This window comes from Bos grunniens, chromosome 7 (genome assembly GCF_055505025.1).
Source record: "Bos grunniens cultivar Pamir isolate PY7600 chromosome 7, Bosgru_T2T1.0, whole genome shotgun sequence".
NCBI classification, from domain to species: Eukaryota; Metazoa; Chordata; class Mammalia; order Artiodactyla; family Bovidae; genus Bos; species Bos grunniens.
This window is the reverse complement of record NC_141171.1, coordinates 79581248-79598808: the sequence shown is the minus strand read 5'-3', so window position 1 is coordinate 79598808 and position 17561 is coordinate 79581248. Positions and strand designations below refer to the sequence as shown.

At 35.9% G+C, this 17561-nt stretch overlaps 1 protein-coding gene across 2 annotated transcripts in view; it reads right to left on the bottom strand.

Moving 5' to 3' along the window:
• Nucleotides 1-17561, bottom strand: part of TENM2 (teneurin transmembrane protein 2) — a 1167677-nt gene that overhangs the window by 743277 nt on the left and 406839 nt on the right. The gene's annotated exons all lie outside the window — the stretch shown is intronic.

The following is a 17561-nucleotide window of genomic DNA, read 5'->3' as shown; positions in this document are numbered from 1 at the left end:
ATGCATGAAAGTGAAAAGTGAAAGGGAAGTTTCTCAGTCGTGTCTGACTCTTAGCGACCCCATGGACTACAGCCTACCAGGCTGCTCCATCCATGGGATTTTCCAGGCAAGAGTACTGGAGTGGGGTGCCATTGCCTTCTCCAATAGAACATATCAAAAACTTCCAAATTTAAGTCCTTAGATGTGATCAGGGTTTGGTAAAAGGAAAATCCATGAGACAGGCAGAATGAAACCAAATCTCTGAGGGACCATTTGTGTGAGTAAAACAACTTCATAATCAATGTGAAATTTTATGGGTAACCGATACATGGCTAAATTGATGCTTCTAAATATGCTGATGTGACAAAATGCCAGGAAAGATCTAGGCCACTTATACTCTTAAGTTGCATTCTATAAATAACACAGTTTAGAAGACCCACAAGTGGAGAATTACAGTAGTCTAGACTTAGAGGAATAAAGGGGTTTACCAACATTTCTACCTTGTTCTTGCTGAGCTAGGACTTTGCTTCCAGGAGGATAAAATGGTGCTCCAGTGGGGAGGTGGGTAAGAAAAGACTGATGAATCAGAGGTCCACAGGACACAAAGGCACTCACAACTTGGGGGAGATTTTAGAATCATATCTCATAAATCATTAGCAGAGAGAGATGCCCAACTCAGGAAGCACGTGGAGCTAAGGAACTAAACTTGTGACAGCCTCCCATATTCAACCAAGGTAAAATCCTCCTTCTGGATTGACAAATACTGGAGCATGGGATAACTACCTCCTGAAAACCTCTGTATCCCTTGACTTCAGCTCCCTCACTGCATTTGTCTCTTCTTTCATTTATTTGCATCCTCACTTTCTCAACAGTGTACCAATAAAATACATGCCAATTGCAAAGCATTATGAAATTGTTACTTCTTATTGCACCAACTGTTAGGGTGTTTGAGAGCAAGGAATATGTCCTATTCATTTTTCTTGTAAATGATTATTAAGTATAATGCCAACTATAATTTTGTAAGTGATTTCTCTGTGTAGAAATTGTATTAAGGACTTTATACGCATCACTGCTGCTGCTTCTAAGCTCCTCAATGATACTGTCCCCATTTTACAGAAAAAAATATTGATCTGAAAAAAGCTTAATGTATTTGCAAAGAAGCATAGAGCTACTCCGTATGATGATGATACAGCACTGCTTTGTGCAACCAGACTGTTATTAACCATTAAGGAAATGTTCAGTGGATGAAATGCTTCGAGACCTGCCTCTAAAGATCTGAGTAGAACTACTTTTCATTCCACCCCAAAAAGTAGCAAGACTCACCGGAAATTGAAATTGAATAAAATAATGCCACTTGAATACTCATTATATATATACACACACACACACACACACACATATATGTGATACTTATCACTCAACCTATATATTTATTATATTACATGAGTGAGTGAAAGTTGCTCAGTCATGTCCAACTCTTTGCAACCCCACGGACTATACTGTCCATGGAATTCTCCAGGCCAGAATACTGGAGTGGGTAGCCTTTCCCTTCTCCAGGGGATCATCCCAACCCAGGGATCAAACCTAGGTCTCTCGCATTGCAAACGAATTTCTTACCACCTGAGCCACCAGGGAAGCCCCATATATTATATTATATATATATATATATATATATATATATAATAGATTGAGTGATAAGTGTTGCATTTACCCCATAACAAAACAGAAACCATCAAACCAAATATTGCCCCCTCTTCCAAAAAAATAGCAAATGTTAATGTTATTGATTAAATCTGGGAGAAGCTGGGTTCAAACAGATAAGAGAAGTTTTTACTGTTGAACTCGTCCAAGCTTTTAATATGACAAGAGTTATTATGAAGTGCCAATAAAAGGCTATTATATGAATTATTTTTCAAACTAACTTCACTAAGAAACACTTTCTTTGTGGAGTTTTGTACTGCACTGACTTTCTATGGATTATATTTTAGAAAATTCCCAAGGGGACGCTAGAGCAATCAGAACTGTTCAGACTTCTTCATGCATTTAATGCTGACACACAAATGGATAAAGACCAACACTGTAAATCAGCATTTTATTTTGTGCAGATATGGTTCAGTAAATGCAACTGGGCACTTGGTACACTAATATAATGAGCACTTTTTAACAGACATTATTTTCTAAAAAGAAAATAAAGTTATGCAGAAGAAATTCCTTGCATCATTCTATGCAAAATGCATAACGGATTTTTAAATAAAATTCCAAAATAAATTGCCTGATTAAGACAAATGAAGGAATAATAAATGAAAACACTGAACTCATATATTTAAAAGGGTGGAAATACGTTGTTGGAGAAAAGAGGGAAGAAAGCACTACCATTTACAAATGACTCAAATTAAAGAGAAAAATATGGTTGAAGATGTTAACATTTTTCTACTATTCTATATATGCACAAAAGTGAATAAGGTAGGTTGAAAATTTCAACACGTTGAATTTAAGGCATATAAATATATGCTTAAAATTTTAATATCATGGTTCTATTCGACTTATTAGGAAAAACAAATAAGAATGACATTCGAGCAAAAGAAAAAGGAAAACAGAAATTCCTCTATTACTATGAATTTAGTATAACAATAATAGTGCAAAAATATATATAAACACACACAAGTATATTTACAGAGCAGAAGGTCCCAAAATAGACTATACTGCACAAGACATTTAATATAGACTGAAAATATAGGTGAAAAATACAAGTGAAAATGCTGATAATTGATTAACTTTGAAGGGAAAATAGATCCTTATCTGACACATACATAAAATTTTTAATGGATTAAAAATTAATATTATTAACAATTCTTAATTACTAGAAGAAAATAGTACCTATTTATTGAACCTTATAACGGGGATTCTTTTGAAGCTGAGACCAATTCAAGATAGTTAGAATACTAGAAATCTTTACTACATGAAGATTTTAAATAGCTTCATGTGAAAAAATACAATAAAAAAACTCCTAGGGTAAAATATGAGTAAATAATATGACAAGCAGAAGTTGACCATACCCTAAGAATATTAAGAGTAGTTATAAAGAAATAAATCTTTATTAAAAAAAAAATGAAATGAAGCAGAAAAATCAGTGGAAAGTAAATAAATTTAAAGTATATAATCTTAATATAAATAAATATCATAAATTTAAAAAATAATATTATGATTACTTATTATACAGGCAAAATAATCAAAAGGACATGTGAAACTATTATTAGTATCTTTTTATATAGCATTTAAAAATGTATATTTTCACCAGTATATTTTTCCAAATTATTTTATAAGAAGCATATAACTAGATTTTTATAATCATAAAATTAATAAAAGTTATCTCTTAAATCAGATTATATTTTTAAGGCATACACTTTCATAGAATATTAATGTTTTTCAGTGCTATTTAATACATGAGAGAATTCCCACAATGCAATAACGAATGTGTAAAACAAAATCTTGATTCTTAAAATACTCATTTGTTGAAGAGGGTTAAAAAATAGATTTGGGTGAAAATATGGATGGTTTTTATTGTGCTTATTTTTTTCCTGAATTTCTTATATGGACCATTCAACTTTTATAGTTAGAAAATACATATTTAAATAAATCTGCTGACTTCTATTGCTAACATAAACTTATTGGAAAGTGTGTAGCCAAGAAAGCATCAGATGAAATATGGTATAAAATGTGGTGTTCAATGTTCCTGTGTCTTCCTCACAATAATTCACATTTATTTTTGAATTCCGATAGTAGGGTTTTTTTAGAACCAAATTACGTAGGCTTAACAAAGAGTTAAATTTCATTACTGATTTGCTGATATTTAACAAATGTTAAATAATGTGTATTTATGCATTAAGGGAACACTGAAAGAGACACTGAATAGTTTTTGGTTTTATGAAGATAGGAAAGATGATACACCATTCTCTCATCGAGAGAAACATTTGTGTCATCTGAGTTTTATGCTTCTTGGCAAATCGGCAGATCTGAAGGAAAGTTTCAAGAACAAAGAGACGAGATGAATTAAATGGGACTCAAACATAAATGCAAAACAGAAGTCCACACTCCAATTACTGAATAACCAGGATCCCCTTTACTGTACTTTACAAAACTGTAATAATTCTATGTAGGTTCTACATGTCTCTTACAGGGGTTCATAATTTTCAGCAAATGGTCTCAAGGTGCACTGCCTTTTAAAAAGACTATTACATCAGTAGGTATGTGTAGTAGATTTTATTTTATTTTTGCTTGTTTGAGCTTCCCAAGTGATTGTGGGAACAAAAGTGGTTTGAAAAGATAATCTGTAACTAAAGATCAAAAGGAAATAATATATTTTCAACGCTTATTCATATCAATTCATTGGAATGAAAACTAACTATACCTGTAGCTATATAATTACCTTCTAAAGTAAATTTCACTCAACACACCCCACTGATGAAAATAAATAATATCACAGTCTGTCTGGAAATATGAGAAGTGATCTCTCAAATTAAGGAACAACTCAATGCATGAATATTCACAAAAACACGCAAGATACTCTGTATCAAGCCATCACATCTAAACATCACCACCGGGCTTAGGCTAGAAGCTATAACCAGGTGGGTAACCACAATATTTAGAACATGAAGAAGAAATCTGCCTCCAAACACCAGTTTTCTACTGCATTAACCAGCAAACACTGTCATGTTGCAATTATGTTGCACACTCATTCCATTTATGATGAAACATATGGAAACTTAATTCTCTGAGAAGGTGAACAATAAGCCCTGGGAATATCACTCACTTTCAACAGATTGAAATGGTTTGATCACCTCCTGCCATTCCCTGCCTTTTTCTGAGCTCAGATGCCTCTTAGGATCTCAGCATGCGATTCTCATTAATGGCAGCAGAGGGGGGTACTGGAGCTCTAGGTGACCATGCTTCTGCATTAAACTAGACCTTTGCAAACCACTAGGCTCTCAGGCTAAAGGGGAAAAAAGTGGGAATTCCCCAGTCCCAGTAATGCTTTCTGACATATAAAAAGGCAAAATAGTTACACCTTTCACTGCATCACTGTGGGAAACTAATTTGTTTTGACATCCCGAGAAGTAATCTGATGTTCGTATTTATTCTGAAAAAAGCTGTATTAGCTAAAAACAAATTTCATGAATAAAACCAGGGGTACGTAATCAGGCATGTATGTCTACTGAGCATGGCTGATATAGAGGGAATTTACCATTGCCTGGAAACTTCTCTTTAAAGGAATCTAATTCCTATCACTTTGAAATCTTTCCCAATTCCCCTCTCTAGCACTGTTAGGACCCAGGACACAGCTGTCTCCGCCAACACATGGAAACATTATACCCAGAACACTAGCGGGCATTGATCCGACCCGCTTGTCTCATGCTTCTCCTTCCAAAAGGCCTTATAAATGATCTTGATTGAAGAGCTATTTCAATACTATTCTTGGCACAATGACAGTCACTGAAAACATTTCTAAGCTGCAGCCTGCTTCACACAAGCTGATGCACCGCCTTATTTATATTCGGTTTATGAAAATCTAATAGCTAAAACTGACGAATCACCCAAAACTCCCTTCTCCAAACTCTTCTGCTAAGGAAAGCCATATAGAAAGATATTGGGCTTTAAAGATAACAGTAAGAAGGGGGGCGGGCAGGGGGGGAGTGGAATTCCAATGAAACCACAGTGAATGATAAGGGACTCAGAGTTACAAGTATTAAAAGAGATGAATTGCATTAACCCCTGCCCTTCCCCATTATATGCACTGCCCACTGGAAACAACAACAGAATTACTAAAATCCCACACTCTCTAATGGGATGGTAATAGGATTCAGAGGCCATTAGGGTAAAGGCAATCCATATTTTACACAGTAATAAGCTCAGACTGAAGATGCTACACCCCTCCTCAGAGATCAACAATTACCAACTTAACATTAACAAATCCACAAGCATTTTTCAAAATTGCAAAATAAACCCAAGTTAAAAGTCAAAGGTCTATTTTTTGTAACTGCATGCACTTTTGTGAAGTAAAATCATCTAACTAAATTGAAATATATATTTTTACTCTAATACTGATTATTGTTTCTCATTCTAGAATATTTTGGAAATGAGGGATGCTGTGACTGTTATGATGTGGTTCTAATTCTTTATAAATAGAATATGATTTCTCATGGCAAGTATCTTCCACTTTTCAAAGAATTACCTTGTTTTTCTAAAAATGTTGTGTTTTATTCTAGAGAAAATATAAACTATTTTTGGCATTAAGAGTTTCTACAAAAGAGGTCTGAGTGAATGCAATAGGACACTCTGGAGAAGACAAGGGAGAGTGAGGCAGAAACAGGCACCCTGATATTATACTCACAGAAGGATAAAACTGGGGTAAGAAGGTATATGTAAAAAATTAAAACAGAAGTTACAGTAGTGAACTCAAATCATTTAATATGTTTATTGTCAGGGGGACCGTAAATTGACCACCCTTTGAATGTTTATTAGTATAAATTAAAATAATGATTTTATTATTTGTTTAACATCTGTATTCAATTGTTATCTAAAGAACTTCTAGGATGGCTGTAAGACTGTTTATGCTTTTGTGCAATACAGAAAGACGATGAATCTTTAGGAAAATATTTTGGTGGCTGAGTTTCTTAAATTTTCACCAGAGATGAATAAAAGGATTTAGTATTAATCTCCACACGTCCCTCTTTTTAACTTCCCTGACACAATACTCAAAAAGAAAATCCCTTAAAATACATAGCAAATATTACCAAACTGTAGAATAATAGCCAGCCCTCTCATCAGCCTCCATGCTAATATCACATGTGCTTGAGTTCTTTCTAAAACGCTCATTATTCTTTCTGAATAATATAGCTCCAAAGCTGCTTTAATCATATAAATATATGGAGAAAATCTCATTTTATACTTCTTATAAAATATACACTACTTCCTTTGGACAACAATAAAAATAAATGACAGTGAGCGTGGGGTAGATGAGAAAGGCAGAAGGTAATCTAAAATAATAAGAAGAAGATACCATATCTGAAAGTACTTTCTACCATATTCCTCACACATCTCACCAAACTCGTTATACATTTTCAAATTAAAATAATACTTTGAATATAACTGAGTTAAGGTCATTAAAGCTTAAATTTATCCACTCTTTAATTCCAAATTCACTCTTAACCATTTTTCAGGGTACTATAAGAATAATTTTCTACTTTGAGGTATGGCTTACCCATACCTGAAGAAAACCAACTAAATACCAAGTAGACATAAATTGGGTGTGCTGACATTAGAAACTACTCAGTCATTTAAATTGTTCATCTATAGAACATAATAGAGTGGGAATCTGGGAAATCTCCTATTTGAGATGCAAACATAAGTCTTAGAGTGTTAAAGGAAGAATGGCACCAATTAGGGTCTTTCATTCAAGTAACTAGAGGTAGCTCCATCTTACCAAATCAGAGAACTCAAAGACTTTATCAAAACATTTAAGGTGATGACAAGGAAACGGCAGTGTGGAAGGATGATGTGGTGGAAGAAGATCCTCACATGAAGTAAGGTTCCTAGACCCAAGTAAAAAGAAATCAATACTTATTTACCCTGCATCATTGCTTCCGACCTCCAGTTCCTAGCAAAGTGTCTCATACTGAGCAACCACTCTTCTTCACTGTGACATTGCTGAGTCCACGGTCTACTTCCAATAACTAAGGTTCCATATCCTAAACCAATCACTAGAGTAGTGAGAGGGAGTCACTGCTTTTAGGGTGTCTGGTCTACTGTCCCTGATCAGAGACTAGTGTGAAAACCATAGCTCTAAAGTGTACATCCCCTTCCAACTAAAAGGACGGTTCTGTTCTGATATTTAGGGACCTGGATTATTTCAAGGTAGATAAGCAGCAGCAGAAGAAAGGTTAACACTTGGGGCCACTTTGAACCTATTCTTGAGTAAGACTTGAGTTCAAACAAGGATGCCAATCCTTCCCAGTTTCTTGAAGATGTGAAACCTACTTTTATATTTATCAATGCCTTGTTATTATTTATGTATTTAAAGTCATTCAAGAGATACTAATTAAATAAACTTTATGCCGTCAGATATTTTATTAGGCTTCACGATACATAGACAAGTTAGATCACATGGTTCCTGACTTAGCTGAGCTTAATAGATTATGTGGGTGTGGACAAGTAGACAAGTAGTTCTTAAATGATAAACAGTATTCAGTTCAGTTCAGTCGCTCAGTCGTGTCCGACTCTTTGCGACCCCATGAATCGCAGCACGCCAGGCCTCCCTGTCCATCACCAGCTCCCAGAGTTCACTCAGACTCATGTGCATCAAGTCGGTGATGCCATCCAGCCATCCCATCCTCTGTCATCCCCTTCTCCTGCCCCCAATCCCTCCCAGCATCAGGGTCTTTTCCAGTGAGTCAACTCTTCACATGAGATGGCCAAAGTATTGGAGTTTGAGTGTTACAATAAGGTAAATCCATTGTTATAGGGTTACAGAGCAGGAGTTCTGCATTTAGGCTTAGGGAGGGATAGTCCAGGGAAACTTCTAGGAGGAATCAACACTTAACCTGAAACCTAAAGGATGCAGAGAAGTCAGCCAGGGGCAAGCTGGTGTGTTAGAGATGAGCACTTGAAAAGGCACAATTATGAAAGCTGGAAGGACTGAAGGGAATTCTGTAGAGACGGAACGGAGGATGCAGGAGCTCAAGAGCACAGATATGAGGGCATTGAGGCAAGGGAGAGGATGTCTTGGAGGTATCTAATTACTGGGTTGGCCAAAATGTCCATCCAGGTTATTCCATAAGATGTTATGGAAAAACTCAAACACATTTTTTGGCCAAGCCAATACATTACACATTTCTTGAGGATAGGAAATATACTGTATCTTCCTCATTTAATAACTTGGCAGCAAAGTAAGGACTAGATGACCCACTGGAAGTATTCTAAAAATATTTATCAATATCTATTGGGATTTCTTTGTGATGACTGAAACCCCTCTAAGCCTAAATTTCTATTAACTACTTCATGTGACCATTCTGTAGAAATGCTTATAGATTTTTGTCTTGTTTTATTTAGGTAGCATAGGTGAGGTCTGAATGTGTGTGTATGTGTTTAAATTTGGAATGACTCTTTAATGTCCCCCATTATCTCCTATTGTCGTATATCTGAATAGTCCCCTCTAGGCATTTGTGTGTGTAACCCTTGGATTAGGGTTTATCATGGAGGACACCGAGCTAAGAATGCAATCTGCTATGGTGTAAATGGACACATATAGGAATAGAGTATTGATAGCTTGGATCCAGGTATGAGTGATCTTCTTGTGTGCAAGTCATATTAAGTTCTAAGCCACGGCAAGTAACCTCAAATTAAATGATAATTATTCCATCTCAAATCCAGATGAAACATGAAGCTCTGACACACGGTTTCCTTTTGCACAGATGAGTGTAGGAGGCACCAGCAATCCCGTTGTGAAGTAGGTCAGAGTTACCTGCCATCATTTTCTATACTTTCTTGAATATGACTTTTCTAGAGAAAGACTTGATCAACGTCCTCAACTGTGCACTAATTTACTGAACTGTCAACAATCGTAAATTTATATATAAAATAAATTACAATTTTCTAAGACATTTCCCATCATCAGGGACATTTAGTTCCTTAGAACACATAGAACTGAAACATATAAATTATCACATTATTCATTTCTAAAGAGTGGAAGAGACTGAATTAGCAGCTAAAACTGAAACACTGTTTTGGATATAAGAGTCAAATGTTTAAAAACAATTTACTATTTTGTTCTGTTAACAAAATAAAATTAAAAATGTCTTCAAAAATATTTTAGAAAATCAAAGTCTTATAATAAACTATTATAAAGTAATTACAGCTTGGGTTTCCTGTCAAGGTTCTTGCCATGTAAATGTCCATGTATCTGAAATTTGCCTAAAATAAATAGATTAGTTTCATTTCAGGAACAAGAATGACATGACTTTTTTGTTAACATTGATTAATGATTTTAGTTCCTAATGGCATTAGTCGACTATCATTATTTTATCATTTGAAAAATGGTCTTCAGAATCTCTAGGGCTAATCTACATGTGAATGTTTGCCCATTTCTTATATTCTACTGACCTCTAGAGACTATGTGTGTGTCTATAAATCACATACGATATGTGGCTATAAACACATGAAATATACATCATAAATATCACATAGATTGAGAAGAAAAGAATTCTAACTTGGGAAGCCCATTTCATTTTAGAAAAATATGCACACATTGTTTACCTATATTTTCAAACAAGATCTTAGGCCACATTAAATACTAAGCATGTTGATGGCACTTTCCCTGTGTTCTCACTTATATAGAACTCACAGAAAAGTGAATATCATACAAACAGATCCTGTGTTTGGATTGCGACTTGCCAGCAGTAAGAAGAAACAGAGAATTTAGTCTCGCTGGCCTGGCTTTTCCATAAACCCAGATTTATTTTTAGTTGAGACCAGACCACTTCACATGAGGATCTTCTTCCCCACAAATCATGGATGCTGTTTCTTTTCCAGTCCTTTTCCTGAGCAGGCAAGGAAGAGCTGAGGGCTCTGATCGCTTGGTAATCCTTGAATTTTTTTCTCTCAGTATTTCCAAATATGAAACATATCCATGAGTGAAACATTCAACATTAAAATAATTGCTAATTAAGTACTAGATCAGAATTCCTTAAGAGTTATGTGTAGTTCATCTGGTAACTAGTACATTGCATGTCAGATTATGGGAAATTAATCATGTCAGCTAGAAAGAAACATGGTATTTTGCCAGGAACATAACCACCTTACATGTTACTAGGAATATGACCATTCTCTCTCTTTCTTTCTACCTCTGACTATAGACACAGGTACAAATATCAATATAGATACAGGTGCAAAGCTGGAATTAGAGATACAAATATGCACATACATACAGTAACATATTTATGTATACACATGTGCACACACGAATGTCAAGAGGCATTTCCTACATATATATAATTTATGACTAGATTTGACAATGATTTTTCTAATAGTTACTAAGGTTTTCCATTTTCAGTTTTGCCTGCTAAATTATTGCTTAAATTTTCATTTTACAATACGAATTGAAAACTAATGGTTATATAGTACATCATCAACTATACCTCAACATTCTAAAATTTCAAGTATATTTCTTTCTAATAAACTCAGTTTTTATCTACTGACAAGAAAATATTTTTAGTATCAAGAATAACATTTTTGCCCTTTATATTTGGATCAACTATACTACAAATTATATATTTTGTTAGCTACATTACCTTACCTATTAAATTTAGAAACTGAAACATCTTGTGAGTTTTGGTTAGGCACCTCAAGTGCAACCAATTGTTTATAGATATATTTGTCAGATCTGGATAGTGTAAGAGAAGAGTGAATTATTTGATAAGATGTTACGATATGGCCGATATGACTGCAAGATTTTGAAAATGTTCAAGCCACAACTCAGGTACAAGAAAAGGAGAGGAAATCAAATTTGATTCTGTGAAAATATTCACTAGATGGAATCCTAAACTCTGCAAAACTGGAAGGTGGCTGGTAAGGTCCATGCCTACTCTGCGATCACAGTCTCTCAGAAAAGCCAGCCACCCTTTCAAGTCTTTATATTTCAATGTAATTCCAGGATATAAGAGGTTGTCAAGACTTTAAAGTTGTTTGGGACTTTGAGGACCTCTAGAGGGTCAAATCCTAAATGTAAATAACTTATCAAGGACTGACTGGCAGTCACTGATGACGAAAATGAGATAGGACTGGGGTTGGAGATTAACTTAGGTTTGGGCACCAATAATTCACTTTTGTACTTAATGCTAGAGAAATATGCTTATCAGAATTCCAATAACTTACATAAGGTATACTTGCTTGATCTGAGTGGCTTTTTAAAATTCCATCTAGGCATGCTATCCAACCAGTTAATTCAAAATAATAGTTGCTTGGGTGGTAGGGCAGGGGAATGATATAAGCCAAAACAATGAAACCAAGTACTTGGAATCATTCAGACTACTGGATTTACTGTTTGCCTCTTAAACATGTAGGTAAAATACTGGTATTTTGATAGCTATAATAAACCACCATTTGTAAATAAAAAGAGGGGTACCCCCAGAAGGAAATACAGTCAATTTTAATGAATAGTTTAAAAAACCTACCATTTAGATTTTTTTACATAATTCAGTCTTCTGAAGGAAAATTCCCAGGTTTGGATTTTCCTGTTCAAACGTGCCTTTCCATACCATTAGCAGAAGTGCCAATGATTAGAGAAATGATTCACGTCAGGTAGTGACAGAAAAGACAGGGGAGTCAGGAAGAAATCTGAATAATCCCTATGCTGGAAATTCAAACTCTGGATAATCAAGATTGTTCTACATCTTCAATAATGGTTCTGTCCCGTTAAGAGAAATTTGTAATCTACTCAGTTTCAAGACTAGAAAGTCACATTTCGCAAAAACTTGTATTTCAGCCTCCAATAGCTTAAAAGTTCTCCTAGCTAGATTGTCTCCAATTACAGAAATCCTTCCCAAGTACAAGGCTAGAGAAGTATATTAAACCTGTAGGATACCATGTAGCTGGCTGTTTTACAGAGCTTTACAACACACTCAATCTCTATGCATGAAGTAATACTACTGAAGCAATTCACCACAATCTGATAGCACTGTTTGTTCAGCTCACAAATGTTGTCTTACATATGGGGGTAAATTGTCTTTGAATAGAAAGTTCAGGATCGCAAGTAAAGGGAGGTATAAATAAATTTATATTAACTAAGAATCCCTCCCCTCTATCTCAATGCATACACAAAGATTTCATGGGTAAACAAACACAGGACTGCTATGGATTTGATAGATTTCTGGTCTACCCAGCAATAACAGAGTTACTGCAATGACCACAGATGTGTGAGTCGGGAAAAAGGTCTGGCCGCAGTCAACTGCCAGAAGAATTGATGGCAGCAGTGAAGAGGCAGCTCCAGGGCAAGGCTCAACTTTGGTACTTCGTCAGGAAGTGGTTGGTGACTAGCAAATAACAGATAATCATAGACTTGTAAATTCCATTGTATTTAATACACATCCCTGCAATGAACATAAGGATAGGTACGTTACGGCTTGGTGAGTGCTAATTTTTCCCGGTTTTTAGTACTCTTGGCAAACACACAGAAGCAAAACAGTCAAATGAGACAGATTGAAAGAAACAGAAAAAAAAAATCCACCTACATTCAAGGTACGAAACAATAATTTCTAAGCCTTTAGGATCTATTTTTTTCCCCTTGCATTGTAATGCAGTCAAGTGTCTGAGTGATGCCTTTTGTGTTTGATAATGTCAAGTTTGAATGTCATGGGCAGCCCCCATCTCTGATGGTATTAAAATGGTGGGAAGATGAAAAGCTTGGAAAAGTAAATGGAACAAATTAGATTAAAGTGGTTGGAGGACAAGGCAGAGCACTCATCTACAGCTTGGTTCTGAGGTGGCATTGGTCACCCTGTCTACGGGCATAGGCTAGTTAAATCAATTTCTGAGAAAAAGGGTGGCTCTCTACTTACTTAGTGATGCCGATAATTATTTTCACTGCTTCTCTCTATGAAGTCTATCGGATGCAAGAAAACATCTTATATGTTAATACAAAACTTCCATTAAATGGTTAGAGGAGTCTCCATAGCTGAACTGCAGTCAAATATTCTAGATATCTCCCAGTTCAAGGTAAGTGAGACAAGGCTTACAGAAAATAAGTGACACATGGGCATTTCAGGGAGGCAATTGATTTCAACAAAGAAAGTATATACCTTTTCAGAAATTAAACCTTAAAGATCATAAAAACCCATTTGAGTCAATGTCAGGAAACTGGAGATGAGCCTAACACTAACAATACAGAGAGAATACCACACCCTCTAAACTCCAGGTCTCATCTCTGACGAATGGTGAAGGTTTTTCTTATGAAAACAAAAGCATATACACAGAATCCCTTCCTAATGAGGCCATGACATCTACAGTACATACAAGAGATTGCAATAATTACAACAGGAAGGCTCCCTCCCAGTCCCTCCCCCTCCCTTGATGTTTCTCAACCTTACCACCCATGCTTAGGCTAATGCAATACATGATTCACGGGCTTCCCTCCTCAAGACTAAGGATTCTCACTGCTTTTTCTGCAATATCCCTAGAAACTAAAACAATATTCTACTACTAACGATAGCTGCTCAGGACCACAATTTAATGGGAGAGCAAATGGACCCTAAACAGGCATTTTAGCATCACTATCTCTGGGCAAGCGGCATAGTATGGACCCATTACCGCACTTCTCCCTGACTCCCATACTAAGAGAACTCCTCCAGAAGCTGCCAGATCACATCTTTCCAGTGACTGTTGAGTGTCTGCTATTCGAGGCTCTCAGTCCTACTGGCATTGGTCATTCATTTTGGTGTTATTGCCCATAGGACCCCTCTGAGTTTGCTCATTTGGATTATTCTGTGTTTTCACCTTTCACTTTCTGATTCAAAGGTGATCATCCTCAGGTTTCGGTCAACTTGCAATGACTTTTCCTTCTTTGCTCTCCTAAAGAAAGTCAGGACTAACCAGCACGTTTTTAACCCACTAGATAATTCTCCAGGTCTGGTCGGCACCTTCTGTTTTCCTAAGGTTCTCACCAAAAGGACAGATATTTTTTGCTATCAGGACAGATATTTGGGGGCACATCTAACAGGGTGCTTTGAATAGAGTCATTGCTTGATAGCTATAATGAAAAACAGAAAACACCGAAAGAAAAGAATCAAATCAACCAGAGAAAGAAACCAAATACTCCAACCAAATTGCAAAGCTTTTCTTATTTAAAGACGGAGAGAAAAAAATAATCAGTATGGGTCAAACACAAAATACGTATTTGAATCAAAGCAAAAAAAAAAAGTTGAAACAACCTTACCCCAGTGGACTTATAGTGCTAATTACAAAACAGGAGTAGATGACACTCATGCCTTCTAAATGTAAGCTTTTTCCTCCCAGTAAAGAGAATTGAATGGGTGTTAAGTCAAAACATCCTATGGAGCATTTCACACCTCAGGAATGAAAACTGACAAAGAAGGACTTCAGTGCATAAGAAAAATGCACCAGAAAAGAGCTTGGACTGTTTAAGGTAAGAAACACTGAAAGCTCTACCACAAAGGGTGTACACTTGTCTTATCTGAATGTGCTTTTGTAAGAGCCAAGGCCCTCTTTGCATTGGAAAAATTATATACCTTTCTCTTTCACAACTGAAATTGGCGAATTGATCATTTCCAAAAATAAATACTCCCATAGATAGAGGTCACTGGTTGCCTGAAATTGCATCAGTTTGTGTCTGGGTACTAGAGTCCTGGGCTCCCCTGGGATGTCTTTGTCATTTTATCAGAGTGATTATCAGCAGAGTTCCAGCATGGGTCCCCTCAGCTTCTAGCGCTGATACTTGCTCTCTGCAGCCCCAGTTTGTCCATCAAGCCTTGTGGCTTTTGCTTTGGTAATCTGGCACTTAATAGCCAATGTTAATTATATTTTGTAGTCAGAGGAAAATCCTATTGGGCTAATTTTTCAAAATCAGATAATAAAAGAACTTCCATGACAAACCATGTAGGTTTCCGATTATTTTTTAACGGAGGGATCTATTAAGCACTTAATATTCAGTGGGAAAACAGTCTCAGAGCAATGAAATTCTATTACTTTAGAGGTTGCATGCTTTTAATTTCTTAATATTTCATTACATGTTGGCAACTGGTGCATATTTTTATAATGCGTTTGATCATTACTCTTCTCAGGGTATTCTATTTCAGTTCCTCCTCTGACATCATATTTGCATGTTAAAGGGTTTTAGCATTCAGGGATGAAATGTTCTGAATAGTAATGTGCAGTTAACTTGATTTTTTAAAAACGGAAAACAGCAAACAGACATTATATATAGGGTCTAAGGAGAACAATCTCATAATTTAAAAATCTAGCTCACGTTTTAATAGCTTTCTATAGAACATCATAAAAGGTAATGATTCAATATAATTCATTAATTAGCAAATTATGCAAAATGCTATCAGCGGAGTTTGGGGAGAAGGATCTTGCTCGTTGGCTTTTCTAAGTCTACTGCATTTCTTTATTTTCCTGTAAAAAATGATCTTTTCTTTGCTCTCCAGCAACATCTACTGGAAAAGTCAGAAAAATGCTATTTGTATTAATCAGATAGTTTGAGTAAGGATAGTTTGGCTTACCATCTGCTTAAAAAGTGCATGCTGAACTGCCATCCAGTTCACAACTGATTTATTTCTGCCTACTTTAGTTCCATTTGGTTCTCTGGAAGAAGGACAGTGGTTCAGTGATACAGACAGCCAAGCTACAACTTCAAATTTATCATCTCACCACAAAGTAGTCATTTTCATAAATAAAATTAAAACGCATATATGATACAGACAACATATTTCTCCTGGCCCATCTTCTCAACACTTGTCAGTTATTTAAGAAATAATCATTATTATCAACAGCGGCATGAAACACTCAATGGTTAGCTACAGTGAGAATCAAAGAAAAGGCTTGATCAGAGAAAGCTATGCAGAAACACGGACTGAATTTGAGAACTATTTTGAGATTCTGCCAAGTTTCTTAAGTTGAAAAGAAGAAATGACATAATATGTGATTTTAAAAACTCACTATGCTACCACTGGCATGATTATATCAAACATCCTACAGCCGTTTCTCTCCCCCTTGTCCACATCTTACCCCGCTCTTTTAACCATGATGAAGAAATTAAGTCTCTCCACACCTGTATGAGGGGCTTTCCAGAGAACGTCTGTTGACGATTAGCTCTGGATGATAAAGTGTGATGAGACCTATAGTTGATTTGATCTCCATGCCCCAACATTCAGTAGCTCCTGGTGTCCCCCTAAAACTGGATTCATGGGCTGCACCCACAAGATGGTCTGTGGGCGCAGATGGTCTGGCAAACACTAGACATGCCAGAGTAAGGAATTGAGGGGCAAGTTGTTTGGAAACTTGGTAAGAAAATAATCTTATCTCCAAATAAATATATAAAATATCTTTTCACGCATGGTTGCTGAACTCAACTATGCTACAGTCTAGCAGTTCTTTCTGGGACCAAACCTCGCGGAGGCATTAAAGTCACCTTTCTGTCTCTCATTCTGGAGAAGTATTTTTTAACAGAATTTTGCCCTTTTAATATTCAGATTTTCCCAACCCTCCCCAAAATCATCTGAAAATGAATTCAAACATTTTAGGGAACATCCTAGGTAAAAACCTGGATATCATTTGGCTGTTGTTATCCTTGAATCAAAACTCTGCTAATTAGATTTTTTTTTTTTTTGTATTCTCAAATCTCATTCACGCCAGCAATAAATTTTAGCAGCATAGGCAATGAGCATAAAATCAACGGAGACTGAGGTTCAAAACAAATGATCGCAACTTTAAAAAAACAGCAGCAGCAACAAAAATCAGGCACTAGGAGACTACAGTGTATTGCATTTGGTGTTTGTTCAACGTTAAAATAGATGTGA